This window comes from Ambystoma mexicanum, chromosome 7q, assembly GCF_040938575.1.
Source record: "Ambystoma mexicanum isolate Mex_15411 chromosome 7q, UKY_AmexF1_1, whole genome shotgun sequence".
Taxonomy (NCBI): domain Eukaryota; kingdom Metazoa; phylum Chordata; class Amphibia; order Caudata; family Ambystomatidae; genus Ambystoma; species Ambystoma mexicanum.
In genome coordinates this window covers 979179976-979198502 of record NC_090941.1, presented here as the reverse complement: position 1 = coordinate 979198502, position 18527 = coordinate 979179976, and the positions used below count along the sequence as shown (strand labels likewise).

General features: G+C 50.8%; 1 protein-coding gene across 2 annotated transcripts in view; it reads left to right on the top strand.

The window, feature by feature from the left end:
- Window positions 1-18527, top strand: part of FCHSD2 (FCH and double SH3 domains 2) — a 1767327-nt gene that overhangs the window by 1414786 nt on the left and 334014 nt on the right. The window lies entirely within an intron of this gene.

The window sequence follows — 18527 nt, the reverse complement described above, 5'->3', positions numbered from 1 at the left end:
TCTCATCTAGCTGAGCTCTGCCTATGCTGCCTGCAGGCGAAAAGGTGGTGACGGTCTAGCTATTGCTCGTTGACTCAATTGACATTTGAACAAGCCACACAGGTTTATCATCAGGCCATTTGCTGAAGCCAAAAGTAACTATTTTACAGGCCAAGTTGAACTTGCTGTGAACCATTCTAAGGAGCTATTAAAAACTGTCCAGACTTTTTCTATTAGATCCTTCTCTCCCCTTCTGTGCCTCTGTCTCAGGAGCGTTGTAATTCTCACTCTGCTTTCTTAAATTGTAAGATCAACACAATTCTGTAAAAATATCCAGTCTGACAACCACTCCTGAACATTTCTATAACTCTAATTTGTCTTTGATCACTACAGTGACTCGTTCTTGGTCCTCTTTCCCTTATTTTGGTTCTAATGACATTATTCAAGCTACTGTCACGCTCAGGTCAGCATCTCCTCTAGATCCTATTCCTCTTTCTGTTTTAAAAGTAATTCCTGAAATTGTGCCATTGCTTACTGTGGCAGTGAATCAATCACTTGCCACTGGTCACATTCCTCCTGTTTTGAAGCACCCTTTGGTTATCCCCCTTCTAAAAACATCTTCTCTGGATCCCGTTCTTTTGGCTAACTATCAACCTATCTCTCTCCTTCCCTTCTTGATGAAGACACTTACTCTTTAGTCACTGCTTTGCTTTCTTCTTTTATTTAAAGAATCCATTTTTTTTCTCCAACACCTTCAGTATGTGTTTCGCCCTGGTAGGCGCACAGAGACAGTACTGATTTTGGTTATGAATGACACTGCTTTGCTTGCTGATCAAGGTGGTATTGGTGCACTGATTTTACTCTATCTATGGGCTGCATTCAATACCATTGATCGTACCATCCTGCTGGACAGATTAGCAGCTGCAGGAATCGCCGGCTCTGTGGTGGCCTGGCTCCATTTGCTTCTAGCTGATCATACCCATTCGCTGTGTCTGCCCCCTTTCAGGTCTCACTCAGTATCTATCACGTGTGGGGTTCCCCAGGGCTCTGCCCTATCTGCTATTCTTTTTAATGTCTGCATCCAGCCGTTGGCTAAACTCAGTCAGCCCTTTGGTTTCCGTTGTTACATCTACGCGGATATCTATATTGTGGTGCCTTTCAATCTTGCCCTTTCTGAAGCCTCAGTCAATCTTAGAAATTGTCTGACAGCTGTTGGAGACTGGATGAGTCTGAATTGGCTTTAAATGAATGGCGACAAAACAGAGGTTCTAGTAGTTGATGCTCCTTTGATTTCCTCCCTCTGGACACCTGATTGTTGGCAATCCCCTTTAAGCCCTTTTCCTACACCTGTTGACGTAGTCAAGGACCATGGATTTAAGATCTCAGCCACCTTATCTATGGATGCGCAAGTGAGTTTTGTCTGTCTAGGAGGCCATTTCAAGCTTTACATTTTGCAGAAATTCTTCCATTCTTACCCTCCCATCTGCGTGCTCCTATGGTGGCAGATTTGATTTTTGGAAGCTTAGACTATTGCAACGCTCTTTTCTTGTCCCACCCTGCGTACATGCTCCATCGTCTCCAAATATGAAAGAATACTGATGCAAGACCAGTTCCAGGTATTTCTGTTCAGGACCATATCTCTTCCACTTAACGTAGCCTCTTTTGGCCTACTGATGTGTGCTGCATTGAATCAAGTCCCTTTGCATTGTTGTTCATGCTATTTATGGTCATGGTGCTGAGTTTCTGCAGAAGACGTTCTGTGTCGCTATATATGTACCAGAGCTCTTCTCTTCGCCTCTGATTTTTTTGATTCAGGTCCCTAGGTTCCCTCATACTAGGATTGTCGGCCGCGCCTTTTCTGTTGCCGCCAGCGCACTCTGGATCAAGCTCCTTCTGTGCCATTAACAACCATCTACTTTTCTGTTGTCACCTAAAAACTCACCTGTTCTGAAATTCTTCTGCTAGCTTCCACCGTCAGTCGCTTCTCTTAGCACTGTGTTGCCCTCGGGTGAAAATGTGCTTTATAAATACGGTTAACATAATATAACGGACACTCTGAGGACATGTTGCAAATGTATTTATTAAAGATTAAGAATAAGGTCTAACTTTCCCTATCGCTAAGGGATATATATCTAACTAGGTTGCTCGTCATGCATCAGTGAATGTTCAAATTAATAAGTCAGCTGTCAAAAACGAATCTAACTGGCCCTACCACTATTTTAAATAAACTAAGATAGAGAATGGCTCCCTTCTCCTAAGGGTACTTCTTGTATCAGTCTTTGAATTTCCTGTTAAAAGTTCATCTTTAGATAGTCTCTAGTTACTTGCTGTATCAGTTCTTTTGAGATTGTTATCCTTTCTTTCCTCCTGAAGAATATCTTTCTTAACCTGTTATACTTTCTTTGATCCTTTTTAGAGAAGTGAGAACAACCTGAAAACATACACTTCCTTCTGTAGTTCTGGCTATCTAGACAATTGTGGTTCACCTTCCTCTGATATGCTCGATCTTGTATATTGTTTACTTTGGCTGTCTCTCTGAGCTTCAATCTACTCATTCGTTAATTCATTTCATTTTTATTTTGGTTAATCAACCAAAAAAGCACATGCTAATTAAAAAAAAGGAACATAGGACAGTGAAATAGACAAGGAATAAAAAAAAATACAATTAACGTCCATGCATCCGTGTAGTCAGAATTAAAATGTCAATAAAGTACAATACGATAACAGCAAAAAATGTTTTGACGGCACAATTCTAAAAGTTCGATAGTCTGTTTTCATAGAAAGAAGTAAAACAAAGTCTGAGGAGAGCCAACTACTCGCAGCCTGACTTAAACTGCCATATTTGCATCTTGCTGACTTAGCTCTTAAAATCCACACCCTATCTATGTTATGATCTGCCAATCTGACAACATGCATGTCCAGGCACTTGCCCAAAAATCTCACTGCACTTGTGGTCTGCCGGATATTAGCAGCTCTCCATACTGGAGTCAAGTACATGTTTCTAAGGACAATGGAGCCACTGCAGTATAGCAGGAAATGCATAAGAGTCTCCTCGCCCTTCCTACATATTGGGCAGGTGCTCCTGTTGTCAGTAGCCACTTTTGCTTGACAACAGCCAGTGGAAGGGTTCCCAATCTGAAGCGCAGATACAAGGCCTTTTCAAATGCTGGGTAGATCAGGTCCAGATATTATTTATAACCCTCTGAGGGTCTTAATTCTAGGTAGTCTGGACCCACTTTGAGGCCTGCAGCATCCACCAGCAGAGATTCATATCCCCTCAATTTATAAGACTCTTTTTCTTAGGTTCCTTTCTTCCTGTCTTAAATAGCTTCTTTACTTTTCCTTTTCACAGGGTATTGAAATCAAAATGCTCTCGTTGTCCCTCTCAGGGACTTCTATGAGCTTCTGTCTTACATTAATATTGTTCCTAAAGGTTTCTCTGTACTTTTATAATATTCTCTTTCTCCGATGTTCCCTTCATTCTGTGTTGAAGGCTTTGGTACTTTCTCCTTTTCCCAGGATAGTGATATCCAAGGTTGCGTTCTCTCCCTCTCAGGGACTTCAACAATTCTCTTTCTTACATAAAAGCAATTTAAATTTATCAGTTTTGTATTCACCTTTTCTTTACGTGTACTGGGGCGTAGTCACTCTACCACCTCGTTTTGTGCTCCAACCCTTTCTGATTCTTGCATCTGGGATACGCTGTGTCTCTGGCATCTCCCCCTTCAGTGCAGCGCACGCTTGAATGTTGCAGGCTTTGCAGCTCGCTTCTGCTCCGCCACCTTCAGGTGTTGCGCAGGAAGGCGGCCTCATTCTCCTGCGTATGTGTTCCTCTCTCTCCACGCGGTTCGGCATGTACTCGTTATTCAACATACTTGTCTCTGTTGATTGGAGACTTGTACTTAATGCGACACATTCTCTTCTCCAGTATGGGGTCTGGCATGGATTCACATGCTCATAAGAAACGTCTTTGTGGAAGATCAACACCATAAACAATTATACTGTATACCTGGGAGGCTCAACAGGTGGAACTGTTTCCCTCTCCCTCTCAGGAGGTTGCTGGGTCGAAGGAGCTGCCTGGTCTTTCCCTGGTCCCGCTTCCTTCGCCGCTGCTTCCGCAGCTGTATCTCACCTTGGGAGCAAGGATACCTGTGAAGTGGCCGCCACTTGTTTTCTTGATCTGCTCTCTTTCAGAACCACAGTGGACGTTGTTGACTTAGACAACAAAGTGCTTGGGGTTGCCTTAGTCAACGGTGCTATTGTCGACTCTGTTGACTTGGCCTGGTGTGACGCCTTAGCTAATTTAGAGTCCTCCCTGGACTTTTCCCGCATCAGATTATCCAATGACACACGAAGAGTTTGGATGGGGTTGGAGACTTTCTCTTTGAAAATCGTTGGCAGGCTCACCGTGGAGGATGAAGGTGATGGCAAACACCTTTTGTCCCAATCAGGACCAGCATCAGCCGTGAACCCAACAGAACTACCATCGTATAGATTGGTCTTCTCTTGGACCCCCGCAAGCAGGGCATCCTGAAAGTATCTCAACCTCCTCCCAGAGGGAGAACGCTGCTCTCCCAGAGGGAGAATGCTGCTCTGACCGGCCGGTCCTGCATGAAGCTTGACCCTGCCCCGAAGCTGCGTCAGAGGCCTTGCTCAACTTGAGCCAAGCCGACAGTCTGCTGTATCTGTCTTTTTTGGTTTTCTTTGAGAAACCACGGCATACCTCGCATCCCTCCTCATCATGGTCCGGATGCATTTAGTATAAGCATTTATGGTGTTGTTCTTCTACAAAGATGTTTCTTAAGAGCATGGGAATCCATGTCAGACCCATGCATTATAGTTACAGGTAAGTATCTTAAACCATACTTCTTGGTAATGGTATAGATTGACATTTTCTCCCCCCAAGTCTTGGGACTTGTAAGTCCTTGGTATTTTAGAGAGTCTCATGTATGCCATTATCTGTAATGGTTTTGGGAGTTCCTCACAGGAACGTGAGTCCTTGTCCCCTAAGGTCCAACTTGCCTCCACCATAGGGACGATGTTACAGAGCGGGGTCACCTCCCTAGCCTCACAGAGGGTGGGGGGGCTCACCCTTGGGGTGAAGACATGAATTTGCTCGATTTGTCACAGTACCTACCTAGCAAAGGCTTCCTCCCATCCTTCTCTCCTCCCCCCTTGTCCCTCATCTCACTGGACAGGAAATTCCCCCACCTTACTGACCCTGTTCCCATGCCTCTCACTTAGTTGTACTTCCACATCCGTCGTCATAGCAATATGTGCTAGTATCTGTAATCTGCTTGATCATAGAAGTCTGTTATTTTCTCCAAAAGAATAACATTTTAAAGATGTGCTCATTGTCGCAGATGGCCTCAAGAACACACCAACTTGTGGAGACCGTGCCTGGGTTTGTATTGAAATAAATGAGAAATTTGGGGCCATCTCGCTTTCTCTCTCGTCTTACTGTGACAGTTCACTTCCTAGCCAAGGTGTCCCTAAACCCCAGAATAGTCAGTAGAGATTGGTAAGCCTTACTATCTGACAACTGATTGGCTGGTCAGGATGGCCTAAGGGGTCCCTCTGTCAATGTCTCCCTCTTTCCTTCCCTCTCTCTGCTTCCCTCTCCCATTCTATCGCCCCCTCTTTTCCTCTTTCTCTCACCTCTTCCTCACCCTCTCCCCCGCTTCCTCACTCTCTCCCTCTCTTCCTCACTCTCTCCCTCTTCCTGACCCTTTCTTTCTCTCCCTCTTCCTCTGGGAGCAATGTAGGTGAACCTTAACCTATATCCCACACTGATAATGCTGGAAAAGGTGCCTTACGATAACACCTGTTACAAATGGTCCTTGCTTGACATGCCCTTGTACTCCTTGCCCTGATTTACAATCCTTTCACTCCACCCTTTCGTCCTCCCACTCTCCTTCGTCTCTCACCCGATGTTCTCTTTCTTACTCCTACTCTCCTCTCTGCTACAATTCTCTCCTCTCAACGGTACTACTCTACCCTCTCTCCACGCTACAACTCTCCACGTTGTTACACTCCCTCTCTATGCTGCTACTTTCCCCACTACTGCTGTACCCTCTTCACACTACTACTACACGACACTCAAGCCTTCTCTTACAGTCAACCTCCTTTCACTCTCTCAGAAACCTTCCCATTCATTCTGATTCACCTTTTACACTCTCTCTGATAGTCTGACTCACCTTGCATTCACACTTATACCCAAGTACTACTTTCTCGTACCATCCAATACCTCACCTTGCACCGGCGTTTAGCTATCCTGGTTCACGCTCCTATGAACCCTACTTACTTCTCTTCGTCTTTTGGTCTTCCTCCTACTCCTGTGACATGATGCAAACAACCCAGTCCTTCCTGTTTCATGCACCCCTTTTTATTCGTCCCCTTCCTCCTCTATTGGTTCTCTTCCTTAGCTGGTTCCCCAGACCAACTGCTGACTTTCTTCTCACCACGGGCAGGGTTACAGATAAGCAAATGTATAATGGGCATTAAGCCGCTTTTTTTGTGATGGTCCACAGGTATTTGGGAATGGCAGCCCGCTCAGAATACAGTCAGTTTTATTGCATATCAGGGCTGAATGGAGCATCCCTAGTGCGAGTTTTATATGGAGACTAGTCCACGTACCTGCTGATGGTAGGAATAATGCTGCAGTTTGTGTTGTATGGAGTGTCTTTAGTGCTGGCTTGATATGTGCACCGCTCCACGGTCTTGCTGAAAGCAAGATTAATTCAGAGTCTGTGTCATGTAGGGCACAGATTACTGGTTTGATGTGTTCATTTCTTCGCTAGCCCTTGCTGCCTCGCTCCTGTTTCAATTGCTGAATCCCTCCTCCACGGCCGAAGAAACTGAAAGAAACTGGGCAGCATTCTGCTATACCGGTATGGGTCAAGAAACAGTTGTACTCACATTATTCAGTTATAATGGACAGGAACTTGGACTTTTTCCCAACTCTCATACCTGCCAATGGGGGAGGACTGGTTCTTCTAAAACCCCTGGTAGGCCTCCCTCCCCAGATTGTCCTTTTGTGCACTTTGCATTAACTTGATGACATTGCTGGGGCAGGATGTTTTAAAGGAAGCATTGCAGTAGATATGGTGGAGACGTCTGGATTTCCATAAATGGAGAGCATGCAGTGGGGTATTGTTACGCTCACCTGGCTCCCACAGGGGCGTCGGTCGGACCCGGACAGCTGCGGTCTCCACCCACGTGATGCGTAGTGCAGCGATGACTGACTGGATCTGCCCTCCTAATCTTGTCTGCTTAACCCGTAGAAATATTCTCCTTATATTCTTGAAAGATGAGCTCTCCATCCTGCATGGATTTGCAGGGGCGCGTCGATTCCAGTTACTTCACTGGTTTGAAGGCTCGGGAGAGTTCCGGAGAGTATTGACTCTGAGGTTCCTGGTGAGGACTAGTAAGTATTAAGTTCATAGAGTTCAATATGTCTGATGTTCGCTCTTGTTCCCCCCTTCCTTTCTTGTCTTGCTGCTGGCTCGTGAAAAGATGCTCTTGTGGCAGCTGGTGGCGCTCAGGTAAGAGTCTGTATTACCCGGCGCTGTCCGGTAAATGTTGCACGTGGAAAACGTGTTGTTTGGTCTCTCTTTACAGATGCGGCACGTGAAAATATGGAGAGTCACAAAAGGATGCCTCCGGTGGCAAATCAGGTAAGTCTATGGTGGTAAGAATTATATTTGTTGGTTCCCTCGGCTCACCTTGTGGTTTTCTTTTGTCTCCTAGGTGCCGAAAGTTCGGCGAAGAAATGATGGAGGCAGCGCCGACCCGAAGGATGCTGTGAAGACTGGTGAGTATGGCGCGTCGCTGTGGCTGGAGGTGCGGCGCGTGCAGAAATGATGTTCTTTACAGGTCCGGAGACGAGATGGATCCAGAATCAGGTGTGGAATAGAAATAAGTTTGTTTTCTAATCTTGTCCCTTTCTTTCCTCTTTGTTTTAGGAGCTCTGGATTCGAGGCGGGTGTGGCAGAAGACTGGATGCAGGCTGCAGGCACGGTGAGCGTTACGCTGCTGGATGCAGAATAACGCAAAGCGTGTGTTGCTGGTCGGGCGTGGTTTAAATAGCCTCGAAAGTAGTCCCAGGTAAGAAGTCCCTAGAACCACACCCGAGTAAAAAATAGTCCCTGTAGAAAAATAGTCCCTTTCAGGCTTCATGTTGGATTGGAGTCATTTGCAGCATGGTCTGCCTGAGGTAAGTAATGACTATGAGCCTGGCGCCAGAACTGATTTCTACTATGAGCCTGGCGCCTAAGGCGCCAGGACTGAACCCAGATAGCCCCTAGCTGGGGCTGCTGAGGTTTTACTAAATGTCTAGATGCCTGCTCCCGGGGCTGATGGGCTTGGTCCGGATGCCTGGGGGTAGGCATCATGACAGGTATTGAAGTAACCAAGGTTCTCCAGCATGGGGTCTGGCATGGATTCACATGCTCATGAATATTCCCCGTCGTCAGGCTGGGAATCCTCGGTAAAGAATAAACCAGTATCAGTTTCGTTTCTGATCTGTCTTTCGTAGTAATAACCAATCACTGGTCTCTGCGTCATACTGACCACAGCCAATGACTGCCCTCTACCTAAGCACCGCCTCTGGCAGCCATCTTCAGATTTTTACCGCACGTTCATGTGTTGGGATCCTCGTGCTATTGCTCTCGAGCGTTAGTGCTATTTTCGCGCTTTTTTCACAAAAAAACTTCGATTCTTTCGGTCAAAAGAGCCTCAAGCTCCACCGATCCTACATCCGATCAACGGGGACCCGTGTCGGATTCGTCTGTGCCCCTCAAGGGTGAAGATTTCGTCGAGCTACACTTCGGAGGACTCCAGAAGCTTCTCAGGCCCGGTCTCGGAGATGGCCCAGGAGAAGGGAAGCTCGACGCCCGGAAAGCTGTTCAGGGTCTGCCCTGGATGCCAGCTGCAGAACGTCTTTAAGGAGGACGAACACTCTTTCTGCCTTTACTGCCTTCATGAGGACAAAACGCACGTGGAGAAGGACTGTGCGTTTTGCGGCAACATGTCGGAACGGACCATGAAGGACCGTCATCAACGTCTCGCCAACTGGCTGGAGGGTAAGAGCCCGTCTGGCGAGAAGAAGAAGAAATCCGAGCGGTCTTCTAAGACCTTTGAGGGCGCCCCGGCGACGGGGGCCCAACATAAGGCCAAGCACCGCGAGTCCGCTGGCACCGGGAGCGCCGAACGGTCGGGCTCTACGGGCGCCAGGCAGGGCGCACCCTCCCCGGCACCATCAACCACGAGCCAACGCTCTGGGTCGGGTAAAAGCTCCTGGAAAGGCCCCGGTCGAGCTCTAAGGCAGAGGAGGAGCGTGGCAGTGCCCCCTCCCTCAAGGATAAGGCGGTGAGCGCACCTAAGGTGGTGAAGGCCTTGATCCATCCGACCAAGCCCTCTATCGAAACGGTCGCGGCGGCCCTGGCCCAGCCTGTGGAGGCTGCACCAGTGGTGGCGACCTCAGGGCCCAGAATCTCCCTGCCTCCTCGGAGGGAGTCTTCTTTTGTGCCCATCGATAGGACCCCCGTGAAACCCTCCGTGGGGAAGAAGAAGGGGGGGGCAGGGCGTCGTCGTAGATTCGGCCTCAACCTCAGAAGAGGAGCTGATCGAGGTCTTAAGCCACGGCCTAGGCGTGGAACAAGGCCAGCCCGTCGGAATGGGCCCCGACGCAGGTGACGACGACGACATCGTCGAGGATACCGACGGGGCCCCTGCTCGCCCGTCGGATTCCCCTCTGCCAGCGCCGCGAGACAACTCGGCGGCCATTTTGTTGGCCATACAGTCCTTATGCACCGAGATAAGGACGAGGCTACCGTTACCGACGGAGGAACCTCTCCCGTCGGGGGATCCAGAACCGGGACCTTCTGGTGTTCCCCCTACCAAGAAAAGAAGGATCCATCCTCCACCTCCTTTTCAACCGTCGCGCCCCGTCCAGCCCTCCTCCCCGTCCACCCGAGGGGATGATACGGGGACTGACACGGCAGCGACGGGTACGGACGACGAGGCATACGACGAGGATTTTCCGTCGTCGCCTCCCACCAGGGCTTCTCCGCCCGACGAGATCGGATCTTTCCACTCCATGATCTCCAGGGCTTCCGAGCTTTTCCAACTCTGCCCTGAGGAGAAGAAAAAGGAAGGCTTCCTTTATCAACGGCGCGAGGCCAAGAGGAAGACGGTCCTCGCAGTGCCTCTGTTGGACGACATTTGGGATGAGGGCCTTTCCCTCCTCAAGAACCCTTCCACTACGCCAGCTAGAAGAGACCGGTACGAGAAAAAGTACCGGGTCCCGGACACGGCCCCCCTATGCCTCCGGGCGCAGCCTACCCCGGACTCCGTCGTCTCCGCGGCAGCCAGGAAGAAAGCGGGGGGGGTGCGGCCTCCACATCGACTTCCCTGCCGGACGGCGAGGGAAAGAAATTGGATGCTATGGGACGTAGAGTCATCTCGTCGGCAGCGACGACGATTAAAGCGGCCAACGCCTTGGCTATCGTGGCCCGCTACGACAGGGAGCTCTGGTACAAGATAGCTCCCCTGCTGGATTTTCTGCCGGACGACAAGAGGGCGGAGGCCCTTGAGATCCTCCAGGAAGGTGAAGTGGCTTCGGACCACGCCATCACCGTGGCGACGGACATCGCCGACACTGGGTTCCGCCAGCTGGGCAACGGCGTTTGCCTTCGACGTCGTGGATGGCTCAAAGCTACGGACTTTCGGCAGGACGTCCAGACCAGAGTCCTGGACATGCCCTTCGACGGGAACAACCTGTTTGGGAAGACAGTGGACGATTCCCTTCAGGCCATCAAGGCGGATACTGAGACGGCCCGGGCCCTTGGAGTCCTGCAGCAACGACGGACGCCCTTTCGGAGCGGCGGAGGCAAGGGCGCCTCCAAAGGTTCCGGCGGCGGTTTCGCTTCCTACCGTCAAGCGGCCCGCTCGTCGTCGCAAGAGGCCTACAGAGGACGAGGCAAGTCTAGCGGACCCCGCTGTCGTCGCCAAGGAGGTCAAGGCGGCAAGGCCGCGTCCAAGCAGGATTGAACCGGCCGTGGGGTCGGGCCCCCACCGAAGCACCCCGGTGGGAGGCCGGCTGGCGGGCTTCGTCAGCGTGTGGGAGTCCATCTCCACCGACCGTTGGGTGCTGGACGCCCTGGCCCGGGGCCACGCGCTCGAGTTTCAAAGAAGGTGCCCGCGCGTCCCCCCCGTGGCCAGGAAAGAACTTCACGTCCCTCAACTTCTCCTGGAGGTAAAGGCGATGCTCAGAAAGGGCGCCATCGAACTCGTCCCAAAGAGGCTTCGGGGCTCCGGAGTCTACTCCCGATACTTCCTCGTGAAGAAGAAGACGGGAGGATGGCGCCCCATCCTGGACCTGCGACGGCTGAACAAGTTCATCAAGGCGCAGAAGTTCCGGATGGTCACCCTCCAGCACGTCCTGGGTCAACTGGAGGAAGGAGACTTCCTATCGTCGTTGGATTTGGAGGATGCCTACTTCCACATTCCCATCCTAAAGGGGCACCGAAAATTCCTCAGGTTCGTGGTCCAAGGGCGTCATTACCAGTTCAAAGCCCTTCCCTTCGGACTACGGTCGGCACCCAGGGTATTCACCAAGTGCCTCGCACCGGTGGCGGCGCAGCTGCGCCGCGAGGGGATTCACGTCTACCCCTACCTGGACGACTGGCTCATCCGCGCCAAGACGAAGGAGCTCGCCGTGGTCCACACGGCAAGGACCGTCCAACTCCTCACGGACCTGGGATTCTCCGTGAACTACGCCAAATCCCACCTGGTGCCCGCGCAAGTCGCACTGTTTCTGGGAGCGAGGCTCGACACAGTGTCCCTTCTGGCCTCCCCGTCGGAGGAGAGGACCAGGACCATCTTGGGCAAGGTGCAACGGATGTTGGTGGCCGACGCGGCCAAAGTGAGATCCATCAAGTCCCTCTTCGGGATGATGTCTTCCTGCATCTACCTCATTCCCATGTGCAGGCTCCGGATGCGCCCGTTGCAAGAATTCCTGGATGCGCGCTGGATCCAGACGACGGGCAGCTTCGAGGAAAGGATCAAGCTCGACGAGAGTTTCCGACGAGCGATACGGTGGTGGGGCACCCGCGCGCATCTGACGGCGGGCATGGACTTCCAGACCCCAGCCCACCAGGAGACTGTGACCACGGATGCCTCCCTGGAAGGGTGGGGAGCGCACACCGAAAATCTGCACGCGAGGGGACTCTGGCTCCCGACGGAGAAGTCCCTGCATATCAACGTCCTGGAGCTCCGTGCAGTGTTTTGGGCCCTCAGGTCCTTCCTTCCGTCCCTCAAGGGCAAGGTGGTGAGGATCTTCACCGACAACACCACCACCATGTTTTACATCAGGAAACAGGGCGGAACCAGGTCCCCAGCGCTGTCCAAGGAGGCGCAGGACCTGTGGCATTGGGCCGTCGCCCAAGGGATTTTTCTGGTGCCGTTTCATCTGGCAGGGATAAAAAACACCATCGCTGACTCACTCAGCAGGGAGCTGCGCTCGTGCCACGAGTGGGAACTACGGCAGGATCTGGTGGATCGCCTCTTCCGACGGTGGGGCACACCCCAGATCGACCTGTTCGCGACGGCGACGAACACCAAGTGCCGGAGGTTCGCCAGCAGGTTTCCCCAGACGAGGAGCATGGGCGATGCTTTCTCGTTCCCCTGGGAGGGCCTGTTCCTCTACGCGTTCCCTCCCTTGCCTCTGCTAATCCGGCTCGTCAACCAGCTCAAGAGGTCACGGTGCAGGATGATCCTCGTCGCACCTGCGTGGCCGAGGCAGATATGGTTCCCGGACCTTCTGGACTTGTCAGCGTCCCCGCCGATCAAGCTGCCGGCGGACGCGGATCTACTCTCCAGGGAAGGAGGCGCCATCCTCCACCACGACCCGAAGTCGCTGAACTTGCAGGCCTGGCTCCTGCAGCGCTAGAGTTTGGAGGATACGACATACCGGCCGATTGCAGAGAGGTTCTTGCAAAGGCCAGGGCGTCCTCGACTCTTAAATGCTACGGACACAAAGGGAAGAGGTTCTCTGTCTGGTGCCACGCACAGAAGATTAACCCTCTACGGATTACGGCTCCCCAAGTACTGCCGTACCTGCTGACGCTGGCCAAAGCTGGTTTGGCACACGCGTCCATCAAGATTCATCTTGCTGCGATCTCCCGATACACCAGAACCACGGGGCGGACGTCCTTGTGGTCTCATCGTCTGGTGAAAGAGTTCATGAAGGGACTGTTCAGATCGTTCCCGCCGGTGAAGGCTCCGGCCCCGGCGTGGGAGCTCAACGTGGTGCTGACCAAGCTCATGGGACCTCCGTTCGAGCCTCTGCACTCGGCCCCGTTGAAGTTTCTATCGTGGAAAACAGCTTTTCTTGTGGCCATCACCTCCGCACGACGAGTGGGAGAGATCCAGGCCCTTTCCTGCAAGGCCCCGTACTTGACTTTCCACGACACGAGGGTAGTGCTCAGGACGCACCCCTCCTTCATGCCCAAGGTACCGTCGGACTTCCATCTCAACGAACCCTTGGTGTTACCTGTGTTCTTCCCGTCGCCCTCGTCGCCGGCTGAGAGGACTTTGCACTCGCTGGATGTAGCTAGAGCGCTGAAGTTCTACGTGGACCGCACGAAGGGTTTTCGGAAGACGTCACAACTCTTTGTGAACTTTGGACCTGTCAATCAGGGGAAGGCTCTCTCGAAGGCTTCCATCTCCAGATGGCTCTCCGGCTGTATCATGTACTGTCACCGGTTGGCAAACCGACCGCTGCCTGGCCGTCCGAGAGCCCATTCCACCAGAGCGATCGCAGCTACCACGGCGTTCCTATCTGGTGTGCCCCTGCTGGACATATGCAGGGCTGCTACGTGGAGGTCGACGCACACCTTCACGAAATTCTACTGCGTCGACCGGGATTCCAGGGAGGAGTCCAGGGTCGGCCAAGCAGTGCTGCGCAACCTGTTCGCCTGAGGTGAGCCTGGTGAGGAGGTAAGATGCTTAATGTTGAGTCGATGTGATGCTTAATGTTGAGCCTTTGCCACCTCCCGTGGTTGTGCATGTGTGTACTGCTATGTATTCTTTATTCATGAGCATGTGAATCCATGCCAGACCCCATGCTGGAGAAGGAACAAGTTACTTACCTGTAACTGTTGTTCTCCAGCATGGGTCTGGCATGGATTCACATGCGAACCCTCCCTCCTACCCCTCTGCGGCTCTTCACTTGGTCATACTGCCACTTCACGTGCTTCCAAATCTGAAGATGGCTGCCAGAGGCGGTGCTTAGGTAGAGGGCAGTCATTGGCTGTGGTCAGTATGACGCAGAGACCAGTGATTGGTTATTACTACGAAAGACAGATCAGAAACGAAACTGATACTGGTTTTTTCTTTACCGAGGATTCCCAGCCTGACGACGGGGAATATTCATGAGCATGTGAATCCATGCCAGACCCATGCTGGAGAACAACAGTTACAGGTAAGTAACTTGTTCCTTTACTCAGAGTAGATGACAAATAAACATGTATAATGGATTGTGTGCGCCGACAGATTCCGATACCAACCTGCTTTGCAGCACTCTCAGAAACCTTTTCCCCAGCAGGGCGTGCCATTTGGTTCAGCGTCAGGGATCGTCCAGGTGTCTGCACTCCGCCTCCTTAGTTCCTTTTTTCTGCATGCCGAGCACACTTCTCAGGAACACACCCCCAAGAAATTCTGACATACTTCATACCAAAATAACCTTTGAATTTCTTTGTATCGACTCGACCATGTTTACTCCAAAATCTTCTGGTTTTAAGAGGTTTGCGACACTAAAATGTTGTTGACTGACCCCCACATAATTTGTCTGTGGTTCCTTGGTACCGACCATGTTGTGGCGGATTTCAGCTCCTGCCAAGCCATGATGCACAAAGCCTTAAAAGAGAAACCCTCCAAATGTTCCTTAAGCCGTTCAACGTCAAACTCGTCATGTTAGACTCTGTCGAAGCAAGAAAACGATGATGGCAAGAGCTCCACGTCCGAGAAATTGCTGGAGAGGGAGAGAAAATGGTTGAAGAAGCTCTGTAAATGATCCCACTTGAGGAGCGACTCCCGTCATTCTTCCTCTTCTTCATCCAAAAAGAATAAAAGGAGGAGGCACTGATCTACAGACTCTTCACCAGAACAGGTATGTTTTCTCTCAAACACACATCGGAATTATGCAAGCCTTCGAGAAAGCGGGCTCGCCTGTTCTCTCCTACTCCGGGAAGAAAAAGCTGCCAAGGACTGGGATCACAAACCGCCTTATGCACTTAAAATCTCAGAGTGGTGACGACATCAACAAGAATTAGAGAGCCATCGACATCTTTTTCAGCTGCCGTGTTCTTCAATGTTCCTTCAGCCCCATCGGCATTGACCTTGAAGGACCAATTGACATCAGTAGTGGAAGATCCCTCAACTTCACATTTTGCGCCTAATTCAAAAAGACTTTTTAGGTCTTATTTTGAAAGCATCTCCATCGAGGATGATGACCCGGTTTCCTTCAGGCTTCCTCAAACCCAGAGTTCCTCACCAGCCACCCATTGCATGACAGTCTCTAGTGCAAACAGCTACTATTGGCAACAAGTCAAGTTCCCCTCTCTTCATCGAAACAGAGATGACAAGAGATATGATGCTGTGGCCCAAAAAGTCTTTGGCTACGGCAGCATGGCACTTAAGGAAGTAAATGCATCTTGTGCACTTGCAGAATGCACGCACCCCCTGTGGTCTGTGTTGGCTGGGGCGGCAGAGCACATCCATGAAGGGGAAAATAGGAATGGGTTCTTCAATATTATTGAAGATGGGAAGGAAGCCATGTGGCTAGCCATACAGTCGGGACTCGACACAGCCGACTATGTAGGAAGATCCATGGTGCTGAGTTCCGTCAGGAGAAGGTTTGCCTGGCTATGAAAAGTAAGTCTTTCCGCAGGATGTACAGGCAAAGTTGCTTCACATGCCTAATGATGGATCACATCACCTTGGCCCTCATCAACCTTCACTGGCTCTCATTGCAAGTCACCCAGCTACCTTGCAGGGAACTCTGCATTTCCAGCAGATAGCACACCACCAGAGGCCAGGATACATGCAGACTTAAAATCTGCTGCTGCAAAATGTAAAGGACAAGAAAACAAGCCTTCTCTGCCTATGCCCCAAGACTGGAGCCTCCTCCCCATCGGCATCAGACTCGCCCCCACGCTCCTGCAATTCATAAAAGAGCTCAAGACCCACCTCTCCAAGGAGTCGCTCTTCCTCAACACCTAGGCCATCACGTCTCCCTTTGCGCTACCTGACTCGCTAGACACCGCCTGCTCCTCTACTCTGCGCCTCCCAGTACTGCTGGAGCCTGTCTCCTCTGTATCCTACCCCCCACTGTATATCTGCTCTGTTGTTACCACTGAAAAGCACTCTGTTATGCATCTGTAATGTTGTGCACCTCTGTAAAGCACTCCATTATGTATTGGTGTATACCTCTGCAAAGTGCTCCGTTGCTTCTCGAAGCTAGGTCTGCGCTCAATAAATACCATAATAATAATAATAAATAATATAATCTATTTGGACCAAAGGAGACAGCCTTGAGAAATTGCAGGCTTCCAAGACTGTGGTAAATGCTCCTAGGGGCGGCGGTAAGACAGCCTGCTGAAACTTCCTCACAATGGAAGGGCAAGCCCTTCGGTGTTATAGCTATGGCCAAAAGGGAAAGTAAAACACTGACTGCCAAGGTCAGAGACGCATTTCTCGACCTTCAAGAGGTAGAGGAGGGTAAAATACAGAGCACTTCCGTGTATGTCCCCTTCATTGTGGCCTCTGTCACAAAACCTCTCTGAGGACTTCTCCCATTCTGCGCCAGTAGGGGGACATCTATCACACCATTTTCCAGAATGGCGCGCTTCTACTTCAGACTCAAGGGCATGGCAGGTGGGTTCTCAAGGTGACTGCCTCCCCCTTTTAAAGCGCCCACAAGATTTCCACCTCTGGCCAGACCACCTCCTGTTTCAGACCCACTATTCCTGAAAGAGGGTTACTCTCTTCTGCAGAAGGGTGCCATAGAGGTATCAGTACAGGAGAGGATCAGGGGGTTACACTCCCTTTATTTTTGGGTCCCAAAAATGGATGGAGGTTTGTGACCTATCTTGGACCAAAGGCACTTAAACATGTTCCTCAGGAAGGACAAGTTCAATGATGGTAAAACTCCTGCAGGTCCTCCAGGTCCTGGAAATTGAGGATTAGTTGGTGTCACTCAACCTAGAGGATGCTCACTTTCATGTGCTGAATCTAAAGCACAGGAAGTACCTGAGGTTCGTCACAGGCAACACTCATGACCAGTTTTTAGATCTGCCTTTCGAGCCTACCTCAGCCTGAGGGTCTTCACCAAGATGTTGCGGTAGTGGCAGCCAGTCTATGGAAAGGGGGGAGTTCACGTCTGGATGATTGGTTTAGCACGGTCTCTGGACCAAGCCCTCGATCATCTCAATCGCACCTGCTGCACCTCCAAAAGCTGGGATTCTCCCACAATTTAAAGAAGCCTCAACTGACACCTTCTCAAACGCTTCAGTTCTCCAGGATGGGGTCTTACATGGATTCAGATACAATGAATATTCCCTGTGGTCAGACTGGGAATCCTAGGTAATATACAGCAGTATAGCTTTCAGCTAAAAACTGCTTGTCGCTTGCAAAGACTATTGCTGTCATTTTGGGTCATACTGCCCCAGCCATTACATTGGTCCTCCTTAGCTCCACCCCTGGTGACCATCTTCAGATTTTTACAGCATGTTTTCGTGTTGGGAGTCCTTGAGTTTTGCGTCTTGTTTTTCTCGATGTTTTGCCTATTTTAATAAAAATTGTTTATTTTCTTCATCCATCACTGTAGTGACATGTTGACAGTGGGGACCAGTTGCCGGTAGAGATCCTGCCATCCGTCAGATCTCCATTTCGCATGAGGCTTCAAGCTGCGTTTTGGGCCCACTGCTGCCCCATGTCGGAGGTTGAGAAGAAGTGCCTCTTCAAGGCTTGCTCAAGATGCGGTCAGAAGAATATCTACATAGAAGACCACCATCAGAAGTGCATCTATTGTCTGCATCTGGACCACATTATAGAAGGATGTCCCATCTGCCAGTCATTCTTCTCAAAGACGAGGAAGGATGGCCTTCAGAGGTTGGTGGAGTGGCGTGAGGAATCTAAGGCCTCTGACTCAGCGTCTGTATGCAGTCATGCCTCTTCCAGGGCTTGCAGGCCCAAAGAGCGTGCTCGCTCTGACACAAGAGGTCCAAGTCCATTGAGGACGCTTCCAAAGGGAAGGTACCTGAAAAGGTTGTCATTCAATGCACAGGCTTCCTCGTCCACGAACGCTGTGGCTGCAATGGCTTTGTTGTCTAGACCAATGACGACTGCCAAGGGGATCCCCGTCTTCAGAGAGCCAGAGACTGTCCACTATTTCGCCGTCAACGAAGCATCACTCAACATCGTCCAAGACATCATCATCAACAAAAACTCTCGTCTACGGCATGGGTCGCCAGGCCGGCGGTGCT